The 7,046-nt window shown below is 39.5% G+C and overlaps 1 protein-coding gene across 9 annotated transcripts in view; it reads right to left on the minus strand.

Moving 5' to 3' along the window:
* Nucleotides 1–7,046, minus strand: part of LOC123509003 (5'-AMP-activated protein kinase subunit gamma-2-like) — a 120,297-nt gene that overhangs the window by 9,386 nt on the left and 103,865 nt on the right. The window lies entirely within an intron of this gene.

Genomic DNA, 7,046 nt, shown 5'->3' on the forward strand with positions numbered 1-7,046 from the left:
AGAAGAGGTCATGTGTGTGTGTGTGTGTGTGTGTGTGTGTGTGTGTGTGTGTGTGTGTGTGTGCGAATTCTCTTTCTTTCTTTCTTTATTTTTCATATTTTTTTTCTTAGATTAAAAAAAATAGTAGGTTTATTTAAATTCTCTCCTTTCTTCTTTTATTTTATCTATTTTCTTTTCTATTTTCATTTTTCTTACTCATATAAATTCACTAACTTCTTTTTCTAATTCTTTCTTTCTTTCTTTATCTATTTATTTCCCCAAGTTTGCTTCAGTGTACCCTTCAAGATGTCAGGGGTACGTTTTCTTTGTCTCCCTATCTCCCTATCATCGTCTTCTATGTCACTATTCAAACACACCAAACTCTTTTATCTTTTCCTAGTCTAAAAAAAAAAAAAAAAAAACTCATTAACATATTTGCCGCAGTCTGCCCTTCAACTCACCCGCATCTCGTTTTCTTTGTCCTCTCTTCTTTAGTAAAATTGTTCTACTACTACTACTACAACTACTATTACTGTTTATGCTACTACTATTACTACTATTTATGCTGCTGCTACTACTACTACTACTACTACTATTTATGCTACTACTACGACTACTACTATTTATGCTGCTACTACTATTACTTTCATTGGTGGTTCTGGTTGCTACGAGTACTACTACTACTACTACTATTACTACTACTATTCGAGTTTAAATAATGACTATCTTATGTTAGTTTATCAGTTTTCTCTACAATATCTTCCAAACATCTTATCTTTATTTATTTATTTATTTATTTTAGTTATTATCATTCATTTTTCTTTATTAGTGTTTAAATAGTTAAGGTTTGTTTTAGTCTAGCGTTTAACTGAGCTCGTTTCTATGACTGAACGAATTATTATTATTATTATTATTATTATTATTATTAGTTTAAGAAGTGACTGGTTTGCTTACTCTCTCTCTCTCTCTCTCTCTCTCTCTCTCTCTCTCTGCTTATTTTCTTTTTTTTCTTTTTTCTCTAACTTCAAAATTCTATAAACCAGGAATTTCCACCACCACCACCACCTCCTCCTCCTCCTCCTCTTCTTCTTCCTCCTCCTCCTCCTCCTCTCTCCAGCCTTTGTTGTCGCGGTGATCGGAAATACCCAGAGAGAGAGAGAGAGAGAGAGAGAGAGAGAGAGAGAGAGAGAGAGATTTACCGTTGCTGGACAAAGAAGAAGAAGAAGAAGAAGAAGAAGAAGAAGAAGAAGAAGAAGAAGAAGAAGAAGAAGAGAGGAGGAGGAGGAGGAGGAGGAGGAGGAGGAGGAGGAGGAGGAGGAGGGTGTGTGCCTGTCTGTCTGTCTGTCTGTCTCAAGCAACAAAATTAACATACGCAGTGATAGAGAGAGAGAGAGAGAGAGAGAGAGAGAGAGAGAGAGAGAGAGAGAGAGAGAGAGAGAGAGGAGACATACAGAGGTCAAGGAATCATGCCAAACGGTCAGACAGGGCATTATAACTGTGTGTGTGTGTGTGTGTGTGTGTGTGTGTGTGTGTGTGTGTGTGTGTGTGTGTGTGTGTGTGTGTTTATCTATATATTTGTGCAGTGTTGTTTGTGTGTAGGTGTGTGTGTGTTGCGTGTCCTCCCCCCCCTCTCTCTGGCAACATTCTCAGAGCAATATTTTAACTTTCTCTCTATCTCTCTCAAAGTTGTGCTACACGAAACGAGAGAGAGAGAGAGAGAGAGAGAGAGAGAGAGAGAGAGAGAGAGAGAGAGAGAGAGAGGAGCAAGTTGTAGTAAAATGCGCAAGATGAAAGCAACAATTTGGCCAGCGCACTTACCAAATGAGATCCTCCCACTCTCTCTCTCTCTCTCTCTCCTTTTTGTTCAGTACGTATTTTGTTGTTGTTGTTGTTGTTTAATCCTATTTTTTATTTAGTTTGAGTTTTTATTTCCATTTTCTTTGTTTGAGTTCGTTCAATTAATTTTTCTAGTTTATTTACGCATTCCGTTTTCTTTTTTACTTGATTTACTGGCCATTGTTCGAGGTTCGTTCATATTTCCTTTGTCTCTATCCACGCACTCTGTTATTTCACCTACTCTATCCACGCACTCTCTGTTATATGACCTACTCTATCCACGCACTCTTTACCATTTTCTGTATTCATTTTGCTTCGTTTATTTACATTCGGCTACGTTCACAATCCGCAAAGCTCCAACACTCAATAGGGAGCTTAAAGAGGTTACACGCAACACTGGCTTGACTCATACTGATAATACGTACAATGCCCTTTCTCTTAACGTTCTAACTTAACCTAACTCAACCTATCTTACCGTTCTCCTAACCTAACCTAACTTGACCTAATCTAACCTAACTTAACAGCACCCAGCCTGGTCTTACCTCTAATGGAGATAATTAATTGTTTATTTTCTAACGTTTTTCTAATCTAACGAAACGATACGAGTAGTGAACCCAAATTTAACCTATCCTGACCTGGCTTGACCTAACCTAACCTACCCACCACTCAGCACTTAGGTCAATATTCAGAAACCCTCTGCTCTCTCATCACGACTGTTTTCCAAGGCCACAGAGATGACTGGCGGGGTTTTCAAGCACTCAGCACTAATTTTACTAACGTTCTTTTAACCTAACCAAACAGCACTTAGCATTCAACACATTTTTCTAACGTTCTTCTAACCTAACCTAACCAAACAGCACTATCCAGCACCCAGCACTCTGCCAGTTCTTACCTCTAATGGTGCTATGAAACTCCTCAGCACTTAATTTTCTAACATTCTTCTAACCTAACCTAGCACTCCAAACACGTTCTACTAACCTAACCAGCACTCAGCACATATTTCTAACGTTCTAACCTAACCAAACAGCACTTAGCACTAATTTTTCTAACGTCCTAACCTAACCTAACTAAACAGCACTAACCAGCACTCAGCACATTTTTCTAACGTTCTTCTACCTTAACCTAACCTAACCAAACAGCACTAACCAGCACCCAGCACTCAGCCAGTTCTTACCTCTAATGGTGCTAAGGAACTCCTCAGCATCAGATTTACACACAGGCTCAAACACCTGGATCATGGACAGAGGATAGACCGCTTCATCCTCATCCAGGTGTGGGGTGAGGTAGTTACTGTACGTGTATAGGCACAAGGACATGGTGCTGGTGGGCCTCGCTACGGCACCAGCTCACCAATCACGAGTCACGAGTCACGGGTCACGATTCACGGGTCACGGGTTACTCTTGAGGTACACGTGGTTGTTTTGATGATCTCCGAGTCACTTTGGGATTGTTTTGAGTGAGTTTGGGTTCTTCTTGAGTGACTTTGAAGTGTTTTGAGTCACTTTGGTGTGTTTTGAGTCACTTTGATGTGTTTTGAGTCACTTTGGGATGTTTTAGGCAGATTTAAGTGTTTTTTTCTTATTTCCTTGGGTCACTGGTCACTCAAAACACGTATGATCACTTTAGGGTCATTTTAAGTGTGTTTCTACAGTTCTAAGGGTAACTTCAAGGTTGTTTTGTGGTTGTTTGGATCACTCTGAGGTTCTTTTCTGGTTGTTTTGGTCACTGTGGTTGTCCTGGCTTGTCTTTGGGTAACTCTGGGCTTGTTTTGTGGTTGTTTTGGTGATTGTGGTTGTCTTTTGGTGACCTTGGGCTTGTTTTGTGGTTGTTTTGGTGACTGTGGTTGTCCTGGCTTGTCTTTGAGTAATCTTGGGTTTGTTTTGTGGTTGTTTTGGTGACTGTGGTTGTCTTGGCTTGTCTTTGGGTGACCTTGTGGTTGTTTTGGTCACTGTGGTTGTCTTGGCTTGTCTTTGGGTGACCTTGGGGTTGTTTTGGTTGTTTTGGTGTCCTGGCTTGTCTTTGGGTTTGTTTTGTGGTTGTTTTGGTGACTGTGGTTGTCTTGGCTTGTCTTTGGGTGACCTTGGGGTTGTTTTGGTCACTGTGGTTGTCTGGCTGAGCTTTGGGTTTGTTTTGTGGTTGTTTTGGGTTGACTTTCGGCTTGTTCTGGTCGCCGGGGTCACTTGAAGGGGTCTCTGTTGTCACTTGAGGGTGTTTTGGGGTTAGTGTCTCCTTGGCGTCACCTTAGCGTTACTCTGGCGTCACCTTGAGTCACCTGGCACTGTTATGGTGGCACTGGCTCTCTGCTATTCAGTCACATCTATTGTGGACATTACATTTTCTTTCCTCTTCGTTTTTTTTTCTTTGTGATGTTTTGATTGTTTTTTCCTCAAGTTTTTCTGATTTATTTCTTTGTGATGTTGTTTTGATTGTTTTTTTCTCAAGTTTTTCTGATTTATTTCTTTGTGATGTTTTGATTGTTTTTTTTTCTCGTTTTTCTTCTTTTTCTCTTTGTGATGTTGTTTTGATTGTTTTTTTTTCTCAAGTTTTCTTCTTTATTTCTTTGTGATGTTTTGATTGTTTTTTTTCTCAAGTTCTTTTCTTTTGTTTCTTTGTAATGTTGTTTTGATTGTTTTTTTTCTCAAGTTTTCTTTTTTTTCTTTGTAATATTGTTTTGATTGTTTTTTCTCAAGTTTTTCTTATTTATTTCTTTGTGATGTTTTGATTGTTTTTTCTCAAGTTTTCTTATTTTTCTCTTTGTGATGTTGTTTTGATTGTTTTTTCTCTCGTTTTTCTTCTTTTTTTTTGTAATATTGTTTTGATTGTTTTTTTTCTCGTTTTTTTCTTTTTTTTCTTTGTTTTGATTGTTTTCTTCTCAAGTTTTTTTCTTTATTTTCTTTGTAATATTGTTTTGACTGTTTTTTTCTCAAGTTTTCTTCTTTATCTCTTTGTGATGTTTTAATTGTTTTTTTCTCAAGTTTTTTCTTATCTTCTTTGTTATATTGTTTTGACTATTTTTTTAAGTTCTTTTCTTCTTTTCTTTTTAATATTGTCTTGATTATTATTTTCTCAAGTGTTGTTAAATATTTTCTTGTTTTTCTAAGTGACGTTTATTGTTTGTTTTCCTTTCTTTGATTTTTCTTCTTTTTTTTTTCCTGTTTTTTGTCCTTTCAATTTCCTGATGCTAAATATTTTGTTAAGTTATTCTAAGAGTTGCATTGTTTTTGTTTTATCTTTTCTTTCTTTTTTTATTCCTACATTTTCCTTTTTCCTGTTTTTTTGTTCTTTATAATTTCCAGTTTCCCTTTTCTTTATTTTTCTACGTTTTTTTTGTTTTTTTTGCAAAGTTCTTTTCCTTCACTTTTAATTTCTTTCCCTATTTTCCAATCATTTTCTTTATTCCTTTGATATTTTCCCTTTTTCCTTTCCCTTTCTCAGTGACAAGTTTTATTTTTCATTTTTATTTACATTTTCTAGTTTCCAATCGTTTTTTTCCCTCTTCTCCATATAGTTTCCCTGTTTTTCCTCTTTCACAGTCTCCTTTCGTCACTTTCCAATTGTGTTTTCCTTATTTCCTGATATTTTCTTTCCTTTCCCTCAAGTTCTGTTTTCCTTCGTTCTTTTTCAGTGACAAGTTCTCTTTTTTTTCAAATTTTCAATCGTTTTTTCCTTATTTCCTGATATTTTCGTTCTTTTCACCTCTAGTTCTGTTTTCCTTCGTTCTTTTCAGTGACAAGTTCTTTTTCTTTCACTGTCCTCCTCTTTTTCTTCTTTTCAATCGTTTTCTTAATCTTTTCCATATATCTCCGTTTTTCCCCTAATTTCCATTTATTTCCTCGTCTTATACTTTCCTCTCGTCACAGAATACAGCGTCATGTCTGGGCGGGGGCGTGACTGTGGGCTGTGATGGGCGGGGCAGGCTTACCCATTGTCTCTATGCATCTTAACCACTAACCCACGGTAGGCACTGGGTGGTGGTGGTGGTGGTGGTGGTGTGGTGTGGTGTGGTATGCCAAGGATAGAACAGGCACTAGGGTATAGATTACTTGAGTGCCATTAGACTAGGCACTGTGCAGGTAAGGTGGGGAGTGCCTGGGTAAGGTCAGTTAAGTGTGCCAGGGACGGAAAAGGCACTTGGGTATGGTAAAATTTGAGTGCCACTTGTAAAGGCACTGAACAGGTGAAGTCAAGAGTGTTGACAGGTGCCACGTGTGTATGAGTGCCACACGAGGTAATGGTAAGGCTAGGTTAGGTTTAGTGCCATGTGTCAGGATAGATTAATGAGTGCCACATGTCACTCTGCTCTTCTTGTGTAGCTTTGAGCAGGTGGCACTGTGCGTGGGTCTTACTGTGGCACTGTTCATCGCCTTAGCTTGCTGTAGGGGTTTTGAAGATGGCACTCTAAGGCTGGCACTATTACCTGTTTATCTTAGTGGCTCTTTAAACATGGCTCTATCTCACCAGGCACTGTTGTGGATCTTTTTTCTTAGTTTGTTTCAGATGGCACTGCTTGTTTGTAGTGCCTCTCCTTTAAAAACAATCTCTTTCTCTCTCTCTCTTATTCCGCGAGGCACTGTTAATACGTTCCTGTGAGCGCAGCACTTCTCCTTTATGGCACTATCAAAATGGCACAGTCAGTCTTTCTATTCTGAAGGGATGACTATTATAAACTTGGCCCTCTCAGCGTGGCACCTCTCCTTTATGGCAGCATTGATGTGGCCCTCTCAGCATGGCACTAGTGAAACTGTCCTGTCACTCTTTGCATTCTGATGGGAAGGCTTTAATGCATTTGGCCCTCTCGTTAATGGCGATGTTAATGTGGCCCTCTTTATGGCACTAACATGGTTCTCTGAGCGTGGCACTGTCAATATGACCCTCTTATCGTGATTGCTTCAATGGCACTCAACATTCAACGCACCACTGGCACTATTACATCACCTTTCCTAGCATTACAGGGGTTCAGTGCCAGCATAGAGCCACACACAGTACCTTAACACACCTATGGCACCTTCGCACACCTGTGGCACCTTCGCACACCCAGCACCTGTGTCACTGCCCCGCCGCTAAAACCACACGTAGGTCAAGAGGTCAGAGAGGCACTGCAGCGGTGGTGGAGGTGGTAGCGAGGCACTGAGGCAGCTGGGGCTATCGGTGCCAACTTTCTGGCAGGTCTGGCTGGCTGTATCTGCCGCGCCCTGGCACCTCCACCACCGCTTCGCTGGCCTGCCCTTGCC

This window comes from Portunus trituberculatus, chromosome 1 (genome assembly GCF_017591435.1).
Source record: "Portunus trituberculatus isolate SZX2019 chromosome 1, ASM1759143v1, whole genome shotgun sequence".
Taxonomy (NCBI): Eukaryota; Metazoa; Arthropoda; class Malacostraca; order Decapoda; family Portunidae; genus Portunus; species Portunus trituberculatus.